This window comes from Triturus cristatus, chromosome 1_2 (genome assembly GCF_964204655.1).
Source record: "Triturus cristatus chromosome 1_2, aTriCri1.1, whole genome shotgun sequence".
NCBI classification, from domain to species: Eukaryota; Metazoa; Chordata; class Amphibia; order Caudata; family Salamandridae; genus Triturus; species Triturus cristatus.
The window spans coordinates 225,861,274-225,873,806 of NC_140580.1; the positions used below are offsets into that span (position 1 = coordinate 225,861,274).

Here is a 12,533-nt window from a genome sequence, read left to right on the forward strand (position 1 = left end):
TGAGACTTCCACCCTAGATACCTCGTCCAGTAGGGGGTACTGTGGGAAACGCCACATATGGACCCTAGACTGAAAATCATCTATTTTTAGCTGCAATTTGACAGGGCGTGATCTGAATATGTACGAGGCAGGGGTTCACAATTTGTTATGAATGGCATTAAGCCACGGGAAGCCAGCCAGTAGTCTGCACGTATGTATGTCGTGTACCGATGAGTTATGTGTATATTCCCTTCCCGCTGGTGCGCGATGACTCCTTACATCAGCTTCAGCAATTGCTGCAATAGCCCTTGCTGCCGATGAGGGAGAGCTCAAAGGGCCTTTAGAGCGATCGAGCTCTGGGGATTGTACACAATTAAAATCGCCCCACTTATAAGGTGGGCATTCTTGAATATGCAGCGAGCTTGCTATGTAGGGATCGATAGAATTGGGGATTATCATAATTAGGACCACACACTCCCATTATGCGCTCATCTAGGTTTCCTTTGCGGCAGCGCACTATAACATACCTCCCATCTGTGTCCTTGTCAACTCCTTGTGTTTTAATATTGGCCTCCTGTCGAACCCTTATCAGGACCCCACGTGCGTGCGTGGTGAAGCCGGCTGCTATGCAGATACCCTTCATTCTCCTCTGTGTTAACAGCCCTGTGTTAAGCGCCAAATGGGTTTCCTGCAGCACTGCCACGTCTATGTGATGTCCGAGCAAATATAAAACCACCTTAGGGATTTTCCACTGATCATTTAGCCCCCTAATGTTCCAGGTTAAGAAGCTTATAATGCAGTCCCCCTTCATGGTTGTTTGGTCATGCCCACCACACATTTCTGAAACTTAAAATACCTTTTGCAATGATAGTGTGTCTGCCTAAACAAAAAATATTCGATAACATCCGTGCTGCTGCTACAATTCAATGCATGTTCTTCTGACCCCCCCCCCCCACATCCCGTCCCTCAACATTTGACATGGCGACATAACCCCCCCCCCCTTTCTCTAGATCTCTGGTCCCCCCCACAAAATAACAATGTGTAATACACCCAAGGGCAATGGATGCCCAACCAACTGTGGTGAACTCATACATTCCTACAATTATTCTATTAGGTAGCATGTCTATCCATGGTTACAACTATTTGGCGTAAAGCCTAACATATTATTCGGATTACTGGATAGCAAAACACCAGCGTTGTATTGTTTAAAGAATGGTGTTCCCTACTCACTTGCCCCCACCTTTTTTTTATTTTTTTTATTTTGTTTATTCAGGTCAGCAAATACCGAACATTACAGTTAAATATATGCAGAGCCATGGCAAGAGCAGGCAAATTACTGATACAATTTATCACTGTAACGTAGCATATAAATACCAATCAGTGTTTTTTTTTTTTTACACCTAAAGTCGCCAACAAATAAACCATAACAAAAACAAACAATGGTACAGATGGAAGGTATCAACACCCTAGCAGTTCGCACTATCGATTGATGCACGACTCCTGCAGAGGGGACAGCACGTTCGGAGAAGCTCACAGCTAGAGTAATCACGTTTGGACACACACCCCAACGAGACGGGACCTTGGTGGGCTTCCTTCCCGCCTCCCGCCGACCCGGGGAGCTATCCACCCTGTCGCTCCACCCCGCAACACTTGCCCCCACCTTAATGTCTAAGCAGTATTGGACCAAAAGCAGCAATAACTGTCCACTTCTGGGAGTACAGAATCTGCCCACCATGCAATCTGTTCAAGATAAGGCCATCATTTGCTAACAATGTTGTGTCCTATTGACAATGTCGCTGCTGTTTGAGCGCCTTACCCGCAGCTGGAAATGTATCAGACATTTTGATCGAGGTAGCTCGTAGGGTTAGTGTTCTTGGGTGCCTTAGTTAGTGTCTGGTTGTTGACCTGTGCTTTGTTGTAGTCCTTAAGTGCTTGTTGAGCGTTGCTGGCGTCTGTGTACACCTGCTCCTAACCATTTATTATAACCTTCAAGCAAGCCGAGTAGAGCATAGCGTATTCAATGTTAAGCTCGCTGAGCTTGCGTTTGACAGGGAGAAACCGCCTGTGTTCCTCCTGAACCTGTGGGGTGAAGTCTGGATACAAAGATAGCACGGAGCCCTCATAATTCAGTGTTCGAAGTTTGCACGCTCTTCGTAATGCAGTATCCCTGTCGCAATAATTGAGTATGCGGGCTATGATAGGGCACGGAGGAGCCCCAGGGGGGCCTAGGGGCCAATGAGCCCGTTCAATGACAAATATTGAAGAGAAGGCTTCATGACCGAGGCTGTGACCAGAAGACTCTCTACATACAGTTCCATATTGCTCGTTGGGGTGGATTCAGGCAAACCAACAATTTGTAGGTTATTGCGCCGTGAGCTCGCCTCCAGGTCCTCAGCTTTAGCCTGTAGCGCCTCCACAAGTTTTCCCATCTGCTTTTACGATTCCGAGGTTTCAACGTTCTGGTCTTGACTCTGGTTGAGACTCTCCTCTCCACCATGTCAATTCTCTTGTCGTGCTTGTCAAACCTCTCCGACATGCGGTCCATGTGATAAGATAGAGCGTCTATTTTGCTGTCTATCGTGGAAAGGCTCTGTTGCATGGCCTCTAGTATATGGCGCAAATCTCCTCCAGGCTCAATCTCTGAAGCATCCTGCTCCCCAGGGTCTGTGTCAGCGTCATCCTCTCAATCTGGTCGATTTTCTGGTCAAATTGCAATTTGGATTGGGTTTTTTCTGGCTTCCCCATTGTCCCGTGGTGTTGCGCAGCTTACTGGTTAAGAGAACCCCGCATTACGTGCAGCAGAAAGCTCTGACATGTGGAGCCCCATCGGTAGTCCCCCGGCAAGAGCCTCCTGTGAAGGTGCAGCCACATCCAGCCGCACTGCAGTTATTGAATTGTTGCCAGATGTTGAGCGCAACAACTGTTAGTCCCCAGAAGATGGTATCATGTGCCCTCCAGTAGGCCCCACCTCTGCTACGGGGCCAAGTGTACTATCAGCGCCGTGTATGCGCCGAACCAGGATTTGTAGGTGCTGCTACGCTGCCAGTACCTAGCGTTCTGCCACCATCTATAACCATGGATTACGTAAATATTAAGAGGATTGTAGCTATGTCGTCGGGAGTGATATTACATTGCAGCAATCTGGAGGCCAGGCAAGCCCAGCCCCCAAACTTTTAATATTATCTTTGTTTTTTACTTGTGATTGGGGAGGTAATTCTGTTGGTTGAATGTTAGAGTATTTTTGACACACTCCCGGATCAGTTGGAGAGGGAGATTACTTTGTTCCAACCATTTTGACTGTGCCATTTGAGGGGTTAGTATTCGGAGGGCTGTCACATGACCTCAGCAGCAATCCCTATCTGCCATTTAAAAAACACAGGCTGATGCGTGGATGCGCAGCTGATGTGCCAAAGGTGAGCCTGTTTGCCTGGACATCGCCAGGAGCCAGGGACTAAACCTGTTTGGACATACAAGGCATTCACTACACCCCCTCCCAGTTGAACCCTTTGTGTTCCGTTCTCCTACAGACTGTTGTAAGTCAATGGACCAGTGGGAGGGAGAATCTATTTGTAAGGCCTGCGGCTATTCCATCGCGCCATTGAAAATTTCTGACCAAAAGGAGAGAGGGAGTAAGCTATCTTACTTCTGCATGATTAGTCTAAATTGTCACTCCCTAGTTGGCCGTCATGTTGAGATCTTTGATTTCATTACAGACCAGGCACCTGATGCATTATTCCTAACGGAGGCTTGGATCAACCAATATGCTAACCCAGATATGGCCTTTGCCTTACCAACGGGCTATAGTATCAAAATATGTGATAGACTAACAGGCCAACAAGGAGGAATTCTATAATCCACAAGGAGTGTGGATGTTCTCTATTTCAGATCAGAGTGTTTAGTAATTTGACGTTCTCCGGTGCGCTTATATACTGTCCCTACGGCCCTGAAATATGTTTTCGAGAGGTCTTGGTCGACTCCATTTCTCCTGTGGAGGTAAAGTTACCAAATTTCATGATCATTAACGATCTTAATCTACATATGGAAGCAGGCTCCTCCACTCAGATTTTTAATTTTAGTTGTCATTTGGAAGCTATCCATCCTATTCTATTAGTGAAGAACCCCACTCATGAGGCTGGATACCTATTTGACCTGGTGTTCTCCAATTTACATAATTTAAACGGTCTATATGCCAATCCTGGTTCCATTGTCTGATCATTTTGCTGTCCCCTTTATTGTCGCAGTGCCTCTTGCTTTGCACAGTGAGCAGGACAAATCCACCAATGGTAGACAGTGGTATACAGGATGATACGGTTTTTGGTAACTTTTTCCAAAATAGTGTCCCGAAGATTGACACTAATATTGAGGAGGCAGTTTAGAATGTGAGCTCTTGGACAGTTTCGACACTGAATGTATTAATCCCTGAATGGGTGATTAGGTAGAGAAAGAAGTCATCTACCCCATGGTTTGGCGGACACTTAATTGAGCAAATAAAAATGCTCTAAGGTGATGGAACGTACTTGGAGAAAATCTTAAGATAGTGCTATTTAAATAACTATATTGGGGCTATTAAAATCTGTCATAAAATGGTAAAAAAGGTGTGTGCTAACTTTTTCGCAGCAAAAATTGGGAGTAGCCCTAACCCCATAAAAAGGATCTGTGCTATTGTGCTGGGTCTAAACAAATATGGCGATAATTTCGCTTTAAATGAGGTGTCTAATGAAAAAAGCAATCTGCTGATGGACTGCTTTATTAAGAAAGTCAAAGATATATGTATTCCAGCTTCTTGGGGAAAAGTAAACACCTGTGGTCCCTCATAGATTGCTCAGGTGGAATTGGATTTACTTTCAAAAATCCTTATTTATTTGCAGTGCTTGATTAAAAAAATAACAGGAACGCACTAACTTAAATCAGCAGTTAACATTTCGTGAACGTAAGTATTTCGTTTTAAAAAGTACAATAATGGCAGTGTTCATGCCGCTCGCTTCTTAAGAGGTATATGCATGTGTATATATATGCATGTGTATATATGCATGTGTATATATGCATGTGTATATATGCATGTGTATATATATGCGTGTGTATATATATGCATGCGTGTATATGTATGCGTATATATGTATGCATGTGTGTATATGTATGTATATATGTATGCATGTATGTATATATGTATATGTATATATGTGTATGTGTATATATATATATATATATATGTATGTGTATGTATATATGTAGCACAAAACACCTCCTCCAAAGAGCGGACAGAGGAAACACACGGGGTTTTCATGGTTGTTTATTCAGGAGAACTGGACGGCATGACCGGTTTCGGCTGTGCGCCTTCTTCAAATGCCAAAGTTCATTGCTGAGCCAACTGAAGAATTTCTAAAATAGGCTCCTCCTTACTGAATAGTGAAGGGCTCACCTGCGCCACTTGTAGTCCGCAGAGCACAGCAGCAGCCAAATGTTCAGACTGCATGTCCCACAATGCAGTGTGATGGTACGTACCAGTGTAGCAGGAGTTGATCACAGTGAGGTTACTGACAACAAACGACCTCGGGTCCCCCTACTTCCAGCCAGCCAGACACCAAACCAAGGCTGAAGACGTGAGGTAAATTCCTGCGTTCACCCAAGCAATCTCGTAACCGCAATCTTGCAGCAGCATCTAGGTTCAGCAGGGTCATGGGTGGTGGGTCGCAAAACATCCGATCCCTCGTCAAAAAGTTAGAGCTTCACCCATGTGCACAGCCGAAACCGGTCATGCCGGCCAGTTCTCCTGAATAAACGACCATGAAAACCCCGTTTGTGTCCTCTGTCTGCTCTTTGAAGGAGGTGTTTTGTGATATATGGCGTGCTGCCGTGGCACGCAACAGAGGACCCTTCCGATGTATGTATGTATGTATATATATATATTCACTGAAAAAAACATAGGTTTCACACACGTTATAGTTACGAATTAGCATTTAAAAAACCTTGCAAATTCACTTAAAAAACCATAGGTTTCACACATGTTATAGTTAGCTGGACATTTCACTCGTAAAAAACCAATGAAATTCCCCCGTTATAGTTACTGCAGGCAACTATAACTCATTCGACCACAATCCTCTGCTGATGACGTCAGATATTACATCACTGTATTTAGACACTTATTTACCCATGTCTTCTTCCATTAATCTTTAGCTATACATATATTACAAATATTTATTTTTCATAAAGACACATATGTCATCAGTGATGTAATATCTGACGTCATCAGCAGAGGATTGCGGTCGCGTGAGTTATAGTTGCCTGCAGTAGCTATAACGGGGGAATTTCATTGGTTTTTTACGAGTGAAATGTCCAGCTAACTATAACATGTGTGAAACCTATGGTTTTTTAAGTGAATTTGCAAGGTTTTTTAAATGCTAATTCGTAACTATAACGTGTGTGAAACCTAAGGTTTTTTTCAGTGAATTTGTACGGTTTTTTAAATGCGAAGTTATGTATTTATTAAATGTGGGTTTTTTTTTCAGGTTTTTCACCGTGCGCGCACCGTAATATTTTTTTTTTTTTTTAAATCGCGAGGTGCGCGCACCCTACGCGCACGGTGCGCTTCGCGCACCGTGAGCGCGCTGTGGGCGCTCGGTGCGCTTCGCGCACCGAGCACCTACGGTTCGCAGTTCGTGCCGTGCACGCAGGGTGCGCGCACCTCGCGATTTTTAAAAAATAAAAAAGATTGTTTTTTTTCTCCCTTGGGGGTCCTTCTGTGACCCCCTGACCAAGGCTAGGGGGTCAGGAACTGTCCACTCTGCCCCCTTTTCACGTTCTCCACCTTTTTTTGTTACCCCATCAGACTGCGAGAGACAAAATGGCGGCCGACACTTCCTGGTTTCGACCGATTCGAATGTTTACCGACATCTAACAACCAATCAGAATTGCGCTCGCGCACGGCAGGGTGCGCGCACAGTGCGCGCACGGTGCGCGCGTATAGATATTGATATGCTTTTAAATGCTATTTTCTCAGGAAATACTGAACAGATTTACACCAGACCTGCAAAAGGCACTTCCTTGACCTTATGGCTACCTCTCTGCCAAATTTCACGTAATTCTGTTCAGCCGTTAGGGCTGTAGCTGTGTCTAAAGGTCCTATGGAAAATAACATGGGGAAAACGCGTTTTGGGACCCCCCTTTTTTCTCGGCCCTCGCTTGACGAATCACCCCGAGACTTTCAGGGTAGGAGCTGAGCGGAGCGCCCCATTAGTTTTGAAAATTTCGCGAGGATTCGTCAACCGGCGCCAAAGTTATTCAAAATAGAATTTTGAGATTTCCTATGGAAACTAGGTTGTAACTATAACTATCTACTGGCGACCGCCAGTAGATTTTATATATATATATATATATATATATATATATATATATATATGTGTGTATGTATAATGTGTATGTATGTATGTATATGTGTATGTATGTGTGTATATATATGTTTATATATATATATGTGTGTGTGTATATGTGTATATATGTGTGTGTGTGTGTGTGTGTATATATATATGTGTGTGTGTGTGTGTATGTGTATATATATATATATATATATATATATATATATATATATATATATATACGTATATATATATGCACTGAAAAAACCATAGGTTTCACACATGTTATAGTTAGCGGAAATTTTACTGATAAAAAACCAATGAAATTCCCCCGTTATAGTTAGTGCAGGCAACTATAACTCACGCGACCGCAATCCTCTGCTGATGCTAATACTGTATTTAGACACTTATTTGCCCATGTCTTCTTCCATACATTTTTAGCTATACATATATTACAAATATTTTTTTTTCATAAAGACACATATGTCATCAGCAGAAGATTGCGGTCGCGTGAGTTATAGTTGCCTGCACTAACTATAACGGGGGAATTTCATTGGTTTTTTATCAGTAAAATTTCCGCTAACTATAACATGTGTGAAACCTATGGTTTTTTCAGTGAATTTGCAAGGTTTTTTAAATGCTAATTCCTAACTATAACGTGTGTGAAACCTATGGTTTTTTCAGTGAATTTGTACGGTTTTTTAAATGCTAAGTTACTTTACGCCATTCGTGGCGTGCACGCCCACTTAACGCAGTTCGTTCCGTGCGCGCACGGTGCGCTTCGCGCACCGTGCGCGCACAGTGAGCACGCGGTGCGCTTCGCGCACCGCGCGCCCACTTTACGCAGTGGGCACGCACCGTGCGCACATGGAGGACATATTATGCGCTTCCTTGTGATAGGTAATCTGTTAAATTTAATTTGTAAGTGATGACAATAATATGCCATGCACAGAGAGTGTTTTTTTTTTTTTATTAAAATTTTTAGCGTAAGCGCACCGTACGCGTACGGTAAGCGTAATCGGCGAAATTTTCAAAAAATAAAAATTTACCGTTTTTGGCCGTGGGGGATCTTTGAGGACTCAACTAACATGGCTATGTGCATGGGCGCTGTCTAAACAGCCCCTTTATATGTTTTTTGCCTTTGTTTACAGCCCCCCCTCAGAGTGCGAGAGAGAAAATGGCGGCCGCCGCTTCCTGGTTTCGACCGATTCGAATGTTTACTTAGATGTAACAGCCAATCAGATTCGCGCTCGCGCACGCCACCGTACGCGTACGGTAAGCTTACGGTAAGCGTACCGTAAGCTGGCTCAGATATATATATTGATTTAAAGGCTATTTTCTCAGAATCTACTGAACAGATTTACACCAAACCTACAAAAGGCACTTCCTTGACCTGAGGACTACCTCTCTGCCAAATTTCTAGTAATTCTGTTCAGCCGTTCGGGCTGTAGCCCTGTCTAAAGGTCCTATGGAAAAATGCATGGGAAAAACGCGTTTTGGGACCCCCCTTTTATCTCAGCCCCCGCTTGACGAATCCCCCCGAGACTTTCAGGGTAGGAGCGGAGCGTAGCGCCCCACCTATTTTGAGAAATTCGCGAGGATTCGTCGACCGGCGCCAAAGTTATTCAAAATAGAATGTTGCGGATTTCCTATGGAAACAGGGTCCTAACTATAACTACCTACTGGCGACCGCCAGTAGGTAATATATACATATATATATGTGTGTGTGTGTGTGTGTATATATATATATATATGTATCTATGCATGGCTTCCCTGGGGGCCGATCGATTTATTTATTTATATTTAACTGCCCCCCTCCCCCAATAGATCCCTGGTGTCTTGTGGAGTTTCCTGCCCATGTATCGCAGCTCTGCCGCGATCCACGGCCAGAAAACCCTTTCAGGAAGGCCTCGTTTGAAAGGGGAGACTCCCCCCTTTCAAACGAGGTCTCCCTGATAGCTGGGGAGGCTGTTTTCGGCCTGTTTATCCCACCGGAGTCAAGAGCGGCCTTACCTGCGGCTGTCCTGGCTCCAGTGTGGAAATCTGTGGCGTCAGAGCGACTTGCGGTGTGCTGACGTCACAGATGGGCAGTAGGGGACACGGGGGGGGGGGAGGGGGAGGGGAATCCTTACTCTCTTTTAAAGCCTGTACATAATTATTTTTTTACAATAGAATCTCACAAAATATTTAGTAAGCAAGGGCTTTGGTGTTGGTTACTCCATTTGACAAACCGTGGGGTTCTGGGGTATAGGAAATACACGATGGTAAACCTTGCCAGGCCCACAGAGGATGGTGGGTTTAAGTGCCTGCCGGACCATGTAATCAAACAAGTCATAAAAATAGATGCACATTCATTTATGTACATACATATTGGTAGCTTTGGATTTGCCCACTTCTGTTTGAGTGCCATTCACATTCTATTTCATCCCATCACAGCATGGGGTAGTAGGTCTAAAACTAAGTGTGCAAGTACGCATATATTAGACCGATTTCACCATTGAAATGGATTACTGATAAAACAATTTGGGTCAAGCTATATTATTAAATGCTCTAAAACGTTTAACTTCATTATACAGCATCTTAGATTTCTATATAGAATATATGTACAAAGTATATGCAGAGACCCAACAGTTACAGTTTATATCGTAAATATTAGATTCATAAGTGCTCACAAGATAGTAGAAAGTGCAAATGCGAGACATCCTGTAACAATTTCTTTTAAAATAAAGAGAAAAGGGAATCTCACTCCGATGGACCCCAAGGAAAAATACAAGCAGTAGCCTAAGAAGTGCAAAATATATTCATTATTTAATACAGTCTACATAGCAGCATACATGTTATCAAAGTGCAAGTGCATAAGTACTGTACTAATTCCATTAGTCCTTTGCTCCTTTAGGGGGCCAACTAACTTGAGGAGATGTAATTCTAATTGTGCCATTAGATTCTATAACATAATCAAATATACAATATTCGGACCATACAATTCTAAATATAATATGTAATGAATATTATCCACATAGGACCCTCTTCAACATACCACAGCCTACTTCTTCACATTGGTTCTTATCTAAAATATATTTAAAAATTGCTTAAAAAAGATCAATTTTAAAGCACACTTGTTCAGAAGGGGGGCCAAAAGAAAATGTCGGGCCCCTCGGCTGTGGCGAGGTTATATTTTAAATACAATGGCCTCAACAAACAACATTGTAACGGTTGTAATAGGGGGCATCAAATAAAACTGGATTTAAATCCTGTACTCACTTTCCACATAGGTGACAAAGTCTGTCCTGCCTGGCTAATCCCTCCCACGCCCCTGTCACAATTTGTAGGGGCAGTAGATTCATCCTTAACAACAGGGTAGTTTTGCGCACTCTGTGAGGGAGATTCCATACAACTTATGGTTGAGGCTGTTTATAAATGCTACTCCCAGCAATTGTATCATTGCCGGATCGACCTAAGCACAAAGCGGTAGCCATTTTTCAACAGACTTCATAAATGGTCTTTTTAATTAGCATTTTCAAAGCTTGGTTTGGTAAAGAGCCTACACTGCTAAGCCCGAAGCCAAATAAATCTGCCGCATTCACATAATTCCTAAAAACTACGTTTTTCCCCTTCAGGCGTACAAATATTTCCTGCCTTAGCGCTGCCCGTAAAGGGTTTTCAGCGCTGTTCAACAAGGCATTACTCCATCTCAGGCATGCAGCCGTGGCAAACACATAGGTCGAGAGGAGCCCGAATTCAAGCCTGATCGCCGCTATGGGGCTGCTCTGTTCAAATTACAGATCTGGCGCCAAATACGCCCCTCTGCCTTCTCAAAAAAAGCCCTCTGCTGTTCGTCCACGAGTGTAACTCAGTGCTGGCGGGATTTTAATTTTTTTATACTGATATAATGTGTGCAAAGTGTCTTTGCTTGCAACATTTATAAAATCTAACAATTGCGCATGCCTAAGATATTGCCTTACTTTGGCATTGGTCAATATGATCATTGCTAGAACATCTGCTTGTAAACATTCTTCCCAGGTACGGGTACAATTTCACTACATCAATTTTACCTTTCCCCAGGAACCAATGCATATTTTTCACAACTCTACACCCCGATATCTTAAAATCTTAATTTTACTTTTTGCTACATTTATTTAAAAAAATAATCATCCGCATAGTGTGCTAACTCATTAAGGCGCCTTTGAAGTCCTATCTGAGTTAGATCCATCAGAATGGCGTCATCTGCATAAAGCAGACAACTCAATTTCATTGTTCCTAATTTGGGGGAGTCCCTTTTACACAGCCCCACCCTACTCAGCAGATCATTAATGTAAAGAGAGAAAAGGAGAGGGGCTTTACAGTCACCCTTGCTTCAACCCTTTATGAGTCTAGACTTTAGAGAAGATGCCATTGGGCTGCGGAAGCAGCAGCTAGCTCAGGCATGGGATGCAATACTATCGGATTTTTGTACAGCCTGGCAGGGATGCCCGGAAATGAGCAGCAGACCTACCTATAAGCGATGAGGAACAGGCAGCAATACAGCTGCCGGATGATTAGGTCCTAGTTGACGTATTGACAACAACCCTGAACACTAGCAGGCATTGGAATTCAAAACACACACTGCATATGCAAGGGTGGGCGGCCGGGACAATTCAAAGACATGTAACAATATTCAGCATGTTGATTGAGGTGATGTACGTGCATAACATAAAGGATTCGTAGAAATGGAGTAATTGTTATTCGATATTGTTGTTCTGTTGATTGTAGTTACGTTTTTAAACTCCAAGATATTACGCCATTTAATTGCATACTGGACTTGACATTTAGCGTCATTGGCCATGATGTAATGCGCCACAAATGCACGGATTCGTACAGCAGTATTATGCAAATTATGATGTATGGCATGCATATTGGTTGTTAGGAAACATCTAAAAACGATAATGCAAACAAATTTTTAAAAAAATGTCTCTACTTTATTCGACAGGCCCTGATTAACCCCCATCAAAACCTGAGTCCAAGTTGAGGAGTGCAATGCTATAATCAGTTTCAGCAAATGCATAGGGATCCCCATTGCTTCCAATTTCCTCCACAGTGTCCCCTGGTCTACCCGGTCAAAAGCCGTGGATAAATCTATAAAGGCAGTATACAGAGCCATTCCCTTACCCATTGAGAATTTTTTAATTAGGGTTTGCAAGGTGGTAATATTATCTAATGTGCCGC

General features: G+C 43.2%; 1 protein-coding gene across 4 annotated transcripts in view; it reads left to right on the forward strand.

Annotated features, from left to right (window-relative positions):
* ZSWIM8 (zinc finger SWIM-type containing 8) overlaps positions 1-12,533 on the forward strand; it is a 2,297,361-nt gene that overhangs the window by 81,847 nt on the left and 2,202,981 nt on the right. The gene's annotated exons all lie outside the window — the stretch shown is intronic.